The sequence below is a fragment of the Ranitomeya variabilis genome, chromosome 4 (genome assembly GCF_051348905.1).
Source record: "Ranitomeya variabilis isolate aRanVar5 chromosome 4, aRanVar5.hap1, whole genome shotgun sequence".
Classification (NCBI taxonomy): domain Eukaryota; kingdom Metazoa; phylum Chordata; class Amphibia; order Anura; family Dendrobatidae; genus Ranitomeya; species Ranitomeya variabilis.
Window position 1 is genome coordinate 628244306 of NC_135235.1, and position 13051 is coordinate 628257356.

General features: G+C 41.4%; 1 protein-coding gene across 7 annotated transcripts in view; it reads left to right on the plus strand.

Moving 5' to 3' along the window:
• QTGAL (queuosine-tRNA galactosyltransferase) overlaps positions 1–13051 on the plus strand; it is a 190225-nt gene that overhangs the window by 131344 nt on the left and 45830 nt on the right. The gene's annotated exons all lie outside the window — the stretch shown is intronic.

A 13051-nucleotide genomic window follows, 5' to 3' on the forward strand; every position in this document is an offset into this window, starting at 1 on the left:
AGACCATCATACTTCCACCACCATATTTTACTGTTGGTATGATGTTCCTTTTCTGAATTACTATATTACTTCTACCTCAGATGTAATCGGACATACACATTCCAGAAAGTTCAACTTTTGTCTCGTCAGTCCATAGGCTATTATCCCAAAATTCTTGAGGATCATCAAGATGTCTTCTGGCAAAACTGAGACGAACCTTTATGTTCTTATTGCTCAGCAGTGATTTTCATATCGGAACTCTGCCATGCAGGCCATTTTTACCCAGTCTCTTTCTTATGGTGGAGTCATGACCATTGACCTTAACTGAGGCAAGTAAGACTTGCTTCAGTTCTTTGGATGTTGTTGTGGGGTCTTTTGTGACCTCTTGGTGAGTCGTCGCTGTGCTTTTGGTGTAATTTTGGTCAGCCGGCAACGCCTGGGAAGGTTTACCAGTGTTCCATGTTTTCGCCATTTGTGGATAATGGCTTTCACTGTGGTTCGCTGGAGTCCCAAAGCTTTCGAAATGGCTTTATAACCTTTTCCAGACTGATAGATCTAAATTACTTTGTTTCTCAATTGTTCCAGAATTTCTTTGGATCGCGGTATGATGTCTAGCTTTTGATGATCTTTTGATCTACTTCTCTTGGTCAGGCAGGTCCTATTTAAGTGATTTCTTGATTGAGAACAGGTGTGCCAATAATCGGGTTTGGGTATAGCTAGGGTATTTGAACTCAGCTTCTCAAAGATGTGATAAACAAGTTAATCTATGTTTTAAGGGGGGGGGCAATCACTTTTTCAGTGCCCTGTAGCTTTGGATTTCTTTTTCCCTTAATAATTAAGACCTTCATTTATAAAAACTTCATTTTGTGTTACTTGTGTTATCTTCGTCTAATATTTAAATTTGTTTGATGATCTGAAACATTTACCGTAAGTGTGACAAACATGCAAAAGAATTGGAAATCAGGAAGGGGGCAAACACTTTTTCACACAAGTGTATATCTACAGGTTCTGCCCTTAAAAAATGCAAAAAAAAAAAGTATTCATGGCTCTAACAGTAAAGAATCCTTCTGTTAGATAGAGATGACAAAGACATGGTCAATTTTGTATTGTAACTTTGAACAACTGAAGCTTTCTGCAAATGCTGTAAAAAAATCTATCTTTGAAAGACTGAGTATAGAAATTATCATTGGTCAGTAAATTCCCTGGCTCCAAGGATTAGGAAGCCATTAGTCCACCCCTCCATACCAGTGCCTATGTTTACATTAACTATGAGGGTTGAATGACTGCCTAGCATGAGGACCGAGCTGTGAAAGGTCATGACTCCATTAACACTCGTCAAAACCCTTCTGAAGACGCCACATCTTGAAGGACTATTAATCCAGGTAGATCCAGGTCCGGTTTCTCCAGCATTACAACTGGATTTCCTATTTCTCCTGCCTCCAGCTGTTCAGATCCTTCATCCTGATGTGGAATAAATGTAGATAGAATTGCCATATAGTAAGGTTTAATTAACCCTGTATGTACAGGGTATGTACTGAGCTCTGCACTCAGGGCAGTATTATAGCAAGTATATTCCGTAACATGGAAGGCAGTATTATAGTAGTTATATTCCTGTACAATGGGCAGTATTATAGTAATTACAGTTGTGCTCAAAAGTTTACATACCCCGGTAGAATTTTTTTCTTTCTTGGCTTTTTTTCAAAGAATATGAATGATACCACCAAAACTTTTTCTTCACTCATGGTTAGTGGTTGGGTGGAGCCATTTATTATCAAACTACTGTGTTTTCTCTTTTTAAATCATAATGACAACTCAAAACATCCAAATAACCCTGATAAAAACTTCACATTCCCCATTTCTTAATACCGTGTATTGTCTCCTCTAACATCAATGACAGCTTGAAGTCTTTTGTGGTAGTTGTGGATGAGGTTCTTCATTTTCTCAGATGGTAAAGCTGCCCACTCTTCTTGGCAAAAGGCCTCCAGTTCCTGTAAATTCCTGGGCTGTCTAGCATGGACTGCGCACTTGAGATCTCCCCAGAGTGGCTCCATGATATTGAGGTCAGGAGACTGAGATGGCCACTCCAGAACCTTCACTTTGTTCTGCTGTAGCCAATGAAAGGTCGACTTGGCCTTGTGTTTTGGGTTGTTGTCATGTTGGAACGTCGAAGTATGTCCCATGTGTAGCTTCCGGGCTGATGATTGCAAATTTGCCTTCAGTATTTACTGATAATGTGCTGCATTCATCTTTCCTTCAACTTTGACTAAGTTTCCTGTGGCTTTGTACCTCACACATCCCAAAACATCAGCGTTCCACCTCTGTGCTTTACAGTAGGAATGGTGTTCATTTCATCACAGGTCTTGTTTACCTCTCTCCAAATGTAATATTAATGCCTGTGGCCAAAAAGTTACATTTTGGTCTCATCACTCCATATTACCTTGTTCCAGAAGTTTTGAGGCTTGTCTCTGTGCTGTTTTGCGTATTGTAGGAGAGATACTTTGTAGCATTTGCGCAGTAATGGCTTTCTTCTAACGTCTCAACCATGCAGCCCATTTTTCTTCAAGTGCCTCCTTATTTTGCATCTTGAAACAGCCACACCACTAGTTTTCAGAGAGTCCTGTATTTCAGGTGATGCTATTTGTCGGTTTTTCTTTGCATCCCGAACAATTTTCCTGGCCGTTGTGGACGACATTTTTGTTGGTCTACCTGACCGTGGTTTTGTTTTTACCGAGCCCCTGATTTTCCATTTGTTAATCACAGTTTGAACACAGCTGACTGGCATTATCAATTCCTTGGATATCTTTTTGTATACCTTTCCTGTTTTATACAGATCAACTACATTTTCCCATAGATATGTTGACAATTATTTTGCTTTCCCCATGACTTACAATCCAGAAACGTCAGTGGCTGGATGAAAGATGCAAGAGTCAGTCTGGATCCCAGAAACTTACTCAGCTTTCATACACACACACTGATTACAAGCAAACAGGTCACAGGTGAGAATGTTACCTTTAGTAGCCATTCAAACCCATTTGTGTCAACTTCTGTGTATGTTATCAGGCCAAAATCACCAGGGCATGTGAACATTTGATCAGAGTCATTAGGATGTTTTGGGTTGTCATTATGATTTAAAAAGAGAAAACACAGTAGTTTGACAATAAATGGCTTCACCCAACCACTAGCCGTGAGTGGAGAAAAGGTTTTGGTGTTATCATTCATATTCCCTGAAAAAAGGGGCAGTATTATAGTAGTTATATTCTTGTACATAAGAGGCAGTATTATAGTAGTTATATTCTTGTACATAGGAGCAGTATTATAGTAGTTATATTCTTGTACATAGGGGACAGTATTATAGAAGTTATATTCTTGTACATAGGAGCAGTATTAGTAGTTATATTCTTGTACATTGGGGCAGTATTATAGTAATTATATTCTTGTATATAGGTGCAGTATTATAGTACTTATATTCTTGTACATAGGAGCAGTATTATGGTAGTTATTTTCTTGTACATAGGGGCAGTATTATAGTACTTATATTCTTGTACATAAGGGGCAGTATTATAGTAGATACATAGTACGTAGGGGCAGTATTACCGTATATTAGACCCTATGTTCATGACTATCGTCATCACTACGTGACTTATTGTGTGCAGGGATTGACGGTGGCAGCGAGCTGCAGCATGCTAATGTCACACCTTTGGAGCTAATTGTAGTTTTGTTATGGGGCAGGAAGAAAACAGAATGTATTAGACAAAGGTTTATCCGAACGGCTGGCTTGATTTGTATGAAAATGTGTTGTCGTCTTTGTTGAGCTCCTTTTTCCCCCTCTTGTGACATTGTGCAGCTATTGAAGTCTTTGTTGTGAGTTCACAAGTATGTTCTTGTACAAGCTGGACTTTCTCCATTGGATGATCTAAAAACATATCAGGCCAAGGATTAAATATCATCTTTTTTTTTTCTGATGACTATTATCAACTTCCATACTTTGCAACCGGCATAGACCTCTATTGTTTAGACTGAAACGATATCTACAGCAGTACATACTCTTTCTCAGCTAGGAGTTACTCCTCCATGCCAGCCCCTTGTTACATTACTGAGACATCTCATGTTCCTGAGAATTCACGAGGAACGAGCGACATCATCGAGACTGGGTACATCCTCACTAATATGAAGTGTCTCCAGGAGGTCACTGGTCTTAGACGAATTGATAGTCTACGTAAATATGAAGTATCCGCTCACCAGGAGCCAGGAACATCAATGAGAGACTTCATGTGGTTTTCCTGATGAAGAAGTTGGTCCAATTTCGAAACGCGTAGAGAATAAACTGTGTGGTCAAATTTCCCTATTGTCCTTGGTTTTTTGCGTCCAACATCCTACACTCGCAGACTACCAACCCTATTCTACTATTAACTGTTCTGCTCGAGGGTACCGTATCAGCTGATATATTTGATTCTTCAGTTGTAAAGTGAGCAGTTCCTTCTCCATCGCCCAGGAAAAGACCCTGCCGTGTTTGGTGTCTCTTCTCTCTAGTGAAATCTTTGCTTGGGAGACACCTTGCTGATGCAGTATAACTACCTTGTGTCTTGTTGCTGTGCTCAGTCTTACCACCTTACCAAACTAGCAGAGTTCGGCTGTCCCTCACCCAGTTTCCAGCCTCCTCCACAGCTGTTTCTGTTTTAGGTCATTCTTTTATTTACAACCTACATATGAAAATGATCATCAATAACACCTGTTACTCTTACACCGGACTATAGTGCTACAAAATGTCTGACTGTGGGCAAGTGTATGTCGAAGAAGGCAACGGGCGGTCACCAAATATTGATGGGACTTAGATTGTTTTGTTCCTTCACTTTGTATTTTGTTGTTCTATTTCTGAAAAGCTTCTGACTCTGCAGCATTTGTTCCACACCTGCCTAAAGCTTTTGCCTGGTGCTGTGTATGTGTATATATATATATATATATATATATATATATATATATATATAAATCTTCGAGAATGTGGTGTAATCTTTCCATAAATAGTCGGAGAATGTTTCCTGCCGTTGCCATAGAAAGTGAAAACATTGTGATCTGGGGAAGTTGTGTGTAATGGCGAGAGCGATGATTAATTGCGGCGGATCATATATGGCTTCCATCCTGCACTCGTGGCCGGACAGGAATCAGATCCCTTTTGCTTTTATGTAGTGGAATCGGTCTTGGCGCTCAGAGCGACTCCGAGATTGTGCAATGTTTCCACCGCTCCTCATGGCTGTAATAATGATCCTGACATAAGGTAGTGATATAACACTACAGTATATGTAATGATAGGACCTCACTCTGGTGTAACATGGGTAAATCCTGTATCTAATTATATATGTACAGCTGGTATAACCTGGGCATCTCCTGTATATGACTAAGTATGTCCCACTGGTGTAACATGGGTATCTCCTGTATCTAATTATATATGTACAGATGGTATAACCTGGGTATCTCCTGTATATAATTATATATGTACAGCTGGTATAACCTGGGTATCCTCTGTATATAATTATATATGTATAGCTGGTATAACCTGGGTATCTCCTGTATCTAATTATATATATATACAGATGGTATAACCTGGGTATCGCCAGTATATAATGATATATGTACAGCTGATAGAACCTGAGCATCTCCTGTATATAATTATATATGTACAGCTGGTATAACCTGGGTATCCTCTGTATATAATTATATGTACAGCTGGTATAACCTGGGTATCTTCTGTATATAATTATATGTACAGCTGGTATAACCTTGGTATTTCCTGTATATAATTCTATATGTACAGCTGGTATAACCTGGGCATCTTCTGTATATAATTATGTATATCCATCTGGTATAACCTGGGCATCTCCAGTGTATAACTATGAACAGTTAGGTCCATATATATTTGGACAGAGACAACATTATTCTAATTTTGGTTCTAGACATTACCACAATAAATTTTAAACAAAACGATTCAGATGCAGTCGAAGTTCAGACTTTCAGCTTTCATTTGAGGGTATCCACATTAAAATCGGATGAAGGGTTTAGGAGTTTCAGCTCCTTAATATGTGCCACCCTGTTTTTAAAGGGACCAAAAGTAATTGGACAGATTAAATAATTGTAAATAAAATGTTCATTTCTAGTACTTGGTTGAAAACCCTTTGTTGGCAATGACTGCCTGAAGTCTTGAACTCATGGACATCACCAGACGCTGTGTTTCCTCCTTTTTGATGCTCTGCCAGGCCTTCACTGCGGTGGTTTTCAGTTGCTGTTTGTTTGTGGGCCTTTCTGTCTTAAGTTTAGTCTTTAACAAGTGAAATGCATGCTCAATTGGGCTGAGATCAGGTGACTGACTTGGCCATTCAAGAATATTCCACTTCTTTGCTTTAATAAACTCCTGGGTTGCTTTGGCTTCATGTTTTGGGTCATTGTCCATCTGTAGTATGAAACGACGACCAATCAGTTTGGCTGCATTTGGCTGGATCTGAGCACACAGTATGTCTCGGAATACCTCAGAATTAATTCGGCTGCTTCTGTCCTGTGTCACATCATCAATAAACACTAGTGACCCAGTGCCACTGGCAGCCATGCGTGCCCAAGCCATCACACTGCCTCCGCCGTGTTTTACAGATGATGTGGTATGCTTTGGGTCATGAGCTGTACCACGCCTTCGCCATACTTTTCTCTTTCCATCATTCTGGTAGAGGTTGATCATGGTTTCATCTGTCCAAAGAATGTTCTTCCAGAACTGTGCTGGCTTTTTTTAGATGTTTTTTAGCAAAGTCCAGTCTAGCCTTTTTATTCTTGATGCTTATGAGTGGCTTGCACCGTGCAGTGAGCCCTCTGTATTTACTTTCATGCAGTCTTCTCTTTATGGTAGATTTGGATATTGATACGCCGACCTCCTGGAGAGTGTTGGTCACTTGGTTGGCTGTTGTGAAGGGGTTTCTCTTCACCATGGAGATTATTCTGCGATCATCCCCCACTGTTGTCTTCCGTGGGCACCCAGGTCTTTTTGCATTGAGGAGTTCACCAGTGCTTTCTTTCTTTCTCAGGATTTACCAAACTGTAGATTTTGCCACTCCTAATATTGTAGCAATTTTTCAGATTTTTTTTTTCTGTTTTCGCAGCTTAAGGATGGCTTGTTTCACCTGCAGGGAGAGCTCCTTTGACCGCATGTTTACTTCACAGCAAAACCTTCCAAATGCAAGCACCACACCTCAAATCAACTCCAGGCCTTTTATCTGCTTAATTCAGAATGACATAATGAAGGGATTGCCCACACCTGTCCATTAAATAGCCTTGGAGTCAATTGTCCAATTACTTTTGGTCCCTTTAAAAACAGGGTGGCCCATGTTAAGGAGCTGAAACTCCTAAACCCTTCATCCAATTTAATGTGGATACCCTCAAATGAAAGCTAAAAGTCTGAACTTCAACTGCATCTGAATTGTTTTGTTTAAAATTCATTGTGGTAATGTCTATAACCAAAATTAGAAAAAGGTTGTCTCTGTCCAAATATATATGGACCTAACTGTATGTCCATCTGGTGTAACCTGGGCATCTCTTGTATATAACTGTGTATGTTCAGCTGGTATAACCTGGGTATCTCCTGTATATAACCATGTACGTCCAGCTGGTATACATTACCCGTTTTGCATGTAGTGATGTGGACCGGGCTCTTTTAGTGTTGACTCCTTCCATCACTTCTCAGGAACATTTCTCAGTATAGTAGAACCAGTCATAAAACAATCTCTGGTTTTCATCAAGGAAACTGCAATACACAAAGAACATTATTAACACAGACCGAGAATTTTGCAACAATCCTGACAGAAAGTTGATTTTCTCCACCGTCATCAGGAAAATATTTGGCACCCTGTGACTGCTCCCTGAATGATATGAGAGTTGCAACATCACCTGGTATTTTCTTTGCCCCCCACACACTTGTTTCTCAGCTTCTTTTTGGTGGTGTCTTGTAAATTCCTCAGATTTCACAAGGAACCTTCAGACTACACTGTTCTGTAATGATTTTTCCACTCTTTTGCTGTTTTTTTTTTTTTAAGTATTATGAACATTACAGGACACTTATGAATAATCTTTTGTCGAGTTGTGGTTGTACAACTTTGTCCTTACCGAGATTTGATCAGTCATATTCGGTTCTCAAAAAACCATGGAAGAAGTGTAACTGATTACACAAAGTGATACTGCTCTGTCGGTTGAGACACCTTCCTTATTGGCTTGTATAAAGTATGGTCCACCACAGCTTTTTCTTCATCCTGGGTTTCGAAGCTTCAGTTCTACATTTAGTCTGAAGCTGACCTTAATTTTAGATATTTGCCCAACCTGTTAATTTCATCTGGATCGGAGAACTCTTCTGATTCTTCTGATGACAGATTTTCCAAAACTTATAATTTTTCTGTTTGGTGTAAGCCACTGTTTAGGTTTCACAGCTTCTCCTTGGCTTTAGTTATGGGTTTCTCCAGATGGTTGATGCTTCCCGGCAAATCTGATTTTCCTGTTTCTATGGTCCTCCTAACGCGTTTCCACAGGTCTTGTTCCATCATAGCTCTTGAGGGAGCTTCAGTCTTTCCAATCCTTCTTTAGTCCAAAGCTGTCCATACATACTGGATTTAAGTCAGTTCTACCAGTTAATATATCGAACAATGATGTAATGTGTATGTGACCCTGGTCGGACTTTTTTGACAACTTATGTTTTCCAACAGCAATTATTTTTTTGTTAAACAAGTTTCACATTTGTGGCATTGTTCATATGGCCTCGCCAGTACTGTTTTTTTTGCGTTTCTTAAGGCGTTCCACATATATTTCACAGATTTTACATTTTTTGTAGTTATGGGGCTCTCTTCTCTCTCCTTAAACAACAGATGTTCTTCAACTGGTATCATTTTTTGTTTATAATTGCCCACCATGCGAATTTGAAGGTTTCTCCTTGGTCCATGTTCATGAAGGAGCTTCAGTTTTACCAAACTTCATTCGGTCTGTAGTAGATGAAAGTTGGGCCAGTCCATTAACCTGCCTTCTGACTCCTGAGTTTTTCTTACAGCTTCTGTTTTTGTGTTTGATAAAGGCAGTGACACACGTTTCATAGCATTTTTATGGCTATGGTTACTCAGGAGAATCAGTCCTTCCAGTTTGCCTTTTGTCTGAGGTTGCCCATAGATATTAGACAAAAGCCAATTTAATTCCTTTCTTACCAATAGCTAATGTGTATGGCGATCTCTTGACTCTAAAGGCCCCGTCTCACATAGCGATTTACCAACGATCACGACCAGCGAAACGACCTGGCCGTGATCGTTGGTAAGTCGCTGTGTGGTCGCTGGAGAGCTGTCACACAGACAGCTCTCTCCAGCGACCAACGATCAGGGGAACGACTTCGGCATCGTTGAAACTGTCTTCAACGATGCCGAAGTCCCCCTGCAGCACCCGGGTAACCAGGGTAAACATCGGGTTACTAAGCGCAGGGCCGCGCTTAGTAACCCGATGTTTACCCTGGTTACCAAAAAAAAAAAAACAGTACATACTCGCCTTTCGGTGTCCCTTGCCGTCTGCTTCCTGCTCTGACTGAGCCGCCGTACAGTGAGAGCAGAGCGCAGCGGTGACGTCACTGCTGTGATCTGCTCTCACTTTCCGGCCGGCAGTCAGTCAGAGCAGGAAGCAGACGGCAAGGGACCTGACGGACATCAGATGGTGAGTATGTAGTGTTTTTTTTTTTTTTTACATTTACGCTGGTAACCAGGGTAAACATCGGGTTACTAAGCGCGGCCCTGCGCTTAGTAACCCGATGTTTACCCTGGTTACCAGTGAAGACATCGCTGGATCGGTGTCACACACACAGATTCAGCGATGTCAGCGGGACCTCAACGACCAAAAAAAGGTCCAGGCCATTCCGACACGACCAGTGATCTCACAGCAGGGGCCTGATCGCTGGTACGTGTCACACATAGCGAGATCGCTACTGAGGTCGCTGTTGCGTCACAAAACTAGTGACTCAGCAGCGATCTCGCTAGCGATCTCGCTATGTGAGACGGGGCCTTAAGACGACACGTGGTCTAAGACACCTTTGACATCTGTGTTTCGTGAAGCCCACTATGCAAAATTTACAGCTTTTCATAATCACATTATTGGGGGTTTATGACACTCTAAACATTAGATTAACCATGGCCAAACCCACTGATATCGACCAAAAGTGTGGGGGTCTCCCTGATTGTCCCCCAACAAATGACGGCTGGTTCTTTTGTTCTTCTGGAGATCAGAGGCTTTATCTCTCACAGTGATCACAGGAGTTTCGGTTGAGCAGAGCAATATTGTGTATGGGGGACTCGTGGAGGGCCGTATCGTTTTGTATGTCACTCCATGTGTGTCTCACAGGTTTTTGTGTTTTGTATTTTTGGCATTCTCCCAACTTTCTTGAGAAGACAGATGTTCCTTACGAAGTATTGGTATTTAGTCTGTTGTAGCCTACCATACACATTTCGCGGCTTCTCCGTGCTCATGGTTTGAGGTTCTACAAGTTTGCATTTAGTTTAAAGCTTTGATGAGAAGAAAGTCAAGCCAACCCAAATTATCAAACAACCATCTAATGTGTATGGTGGCCTCCCAACTCTTCATTCGTCACATATTCGCCAATGTTCTTAGTGAATCCAATTGCACGCGTTTCACAGCTTCTCCTTGGTAAATTTGGGAGATTTCTTTGACTTCCTTCCAACAAATGATGCTCTTATTCAACCAATCTTATATTTGAAATTAGCTCCTGATTTTCCTTAGACCACAAATATTCTTCAGCCATTATTGTTTGTGTGTTTACTAATCCTCCACACACTTTCAGAATTAATACTTGGTCGTGTTTCTGAAGTCTGATTTTGGTCTAACACCATTCTAATTTTTTGACTATGTTGACCATCTAACAATGGGCAATGTTTCCTCCACTCTTGCACAATGCTCCTCAACTTTAAAAATGTTGAGAATTAATCATTTTGACGTAGGAAACCACATTTTTGTCTTCTGATAATCTGCTGCTGTGATCATTGAAGGCACCTTTCTATTTTCTATTATTTGATGTCCTGTTTTTAAAATGACCTAACCAACGCGTTTCACCAGGTATTCTTCATTTTGTTTCCTTGGAAGCTAAAAGATTACGCATTGTTTAGAAGGTAGGATAGGCGATCACACCAATTACCATCGTTAAGACTCTTTACGTAAGAAAAGTGGCGACGCGTTTCACAGCCTTTCCTTCCTAATGCATCATTGGAGATCAGCGAGTGTCCTGTCCTTGCCCATCCCTCAGCTAGTAATGATGCCTGTAATCCTCATCTATAATTAGGTCTGATTAACAGTAATGCAACACCGGGTGTAACAAAATTCTAAGCACACAGTGAGAACAATGGATCAGTGGCGCAGGCCTCTGTTTACCCAGCATTTTCCAAGTGTGTACGTGTAACGGAGATCACAACTACTATAGCTGGGTGCTGTCCCAGCTCGGTCACGACACTGTTATTATTACTCAGGTTGACGTTCATGCTCTGGATTACTCTACAACTGTTTGAAACCACATCTTCCAGTATGCCTAAAACACTGTCCTGGTCTAGTCCTGCTCACACAGCTGCGGTGTTGATGCAGTGTATCAGTACAGAAAATCCCATGTAATTGCTCTCTCTTCTGCTGGACACTCTTTTTCTACCATGGCACGTTAGTTAGGAACTGAAACACGAATATGAATGTATAGCTTTAATAATACAGTCATGTGTTAGGGTGTGAGGGATAGTAATAGTGAGTTGCTGCGGTTCTTTCCACTTCTCAGTAGTATCACTCACAGGTGATGGGGGAAGATTTAGGGACACATTGTTTTCAAGGCACCAGAAGCAATATGTCACTGAACTTGCTGGTAGCCTGGTAGGAAGTTGCCCCAATTCAGCATGGAGCCTGTGGAGTGGTGCAAAGGGAATTACCGTTACGGACAGGAAAAGATCTAGAAGGAACAAACAAATGTCATGAATGGACATGTTATACCAGTGGCATCGATTAGGACCGCGCTGGTGAGCGCTTAATAAACCGAGGTGCCGGATGTTATATACCAGGCACAATGGGGTCATATGTTATACACCGAGGGCCTAGATGTTATATACCAGTGGTAATGGGACTCTTATCTATCTCACTATCACATCCATCATACACTGTAGACTAGGTTGGTGTTGTCTTCTGCTGTAATGTTAATGATGCGTCCTGCGTTACCACCTTCCACAGGCCGTTATCTTCTGTCCGACATTTGTCCTGGCCCCTGGGTCATTCGATACGAGGACTTTGCACATCTTTCCAGAACTAAGCATTTATAACGAGGAGCTGATGCCGAGCTGAAACATCTGAGCTCCTCACCTGATCTTCAAAGCCGGCAGTGAATGTTGATTCATGATTGTGAATAATCCGGCTCCTTAATCCGGACAGACCGGTCCCGCCAGTATTTTGGAGAAATCTTAAAGCCAAGACCACACAAGTTATACGAGATAGTGTAATGATGGCAAATAGATGTCGGCACATGACTGACTTCAGGCCTAACCCTGCCACAACACAGAGGGGCCTGGGCTGACATGTTTCGAGGCTGTCTGCCTAGTGACCACATGACTTCCTGTCATGGTGACCACCATTTAAGTACCAAAATGGATACCGAACTTTCCCTCTAACCCACACAGATTTGTGATATGGAGGCTGCCGTTGTGTCGCCCCTATTCCGGTCTCTCATCTGTTATCTAGAGAGCTATGATACTTTTCTTCAGATTGCTCCACTCCTGGTTTTGCCTACCAATACTGAACGTGTGAACGTGACCTTTTAGAGGGCAATTCAATAAAATCCGCTAGACTCTCACCTTATCGTGTCGCGCTGCGGGCGAAACACCAGAGATCACATCACACCAACCAATTCATTGTGTTCCCACTTCACCAAAATGTAGTCCATCAAGTGAAACCACCACCATAGTGAAATGACGACACGGTTGGTGATTGAAACGCGTTGCCCCATAAAAGTGGAAAGCAGTGATGGGATGGTTTGCCACATAGTTAC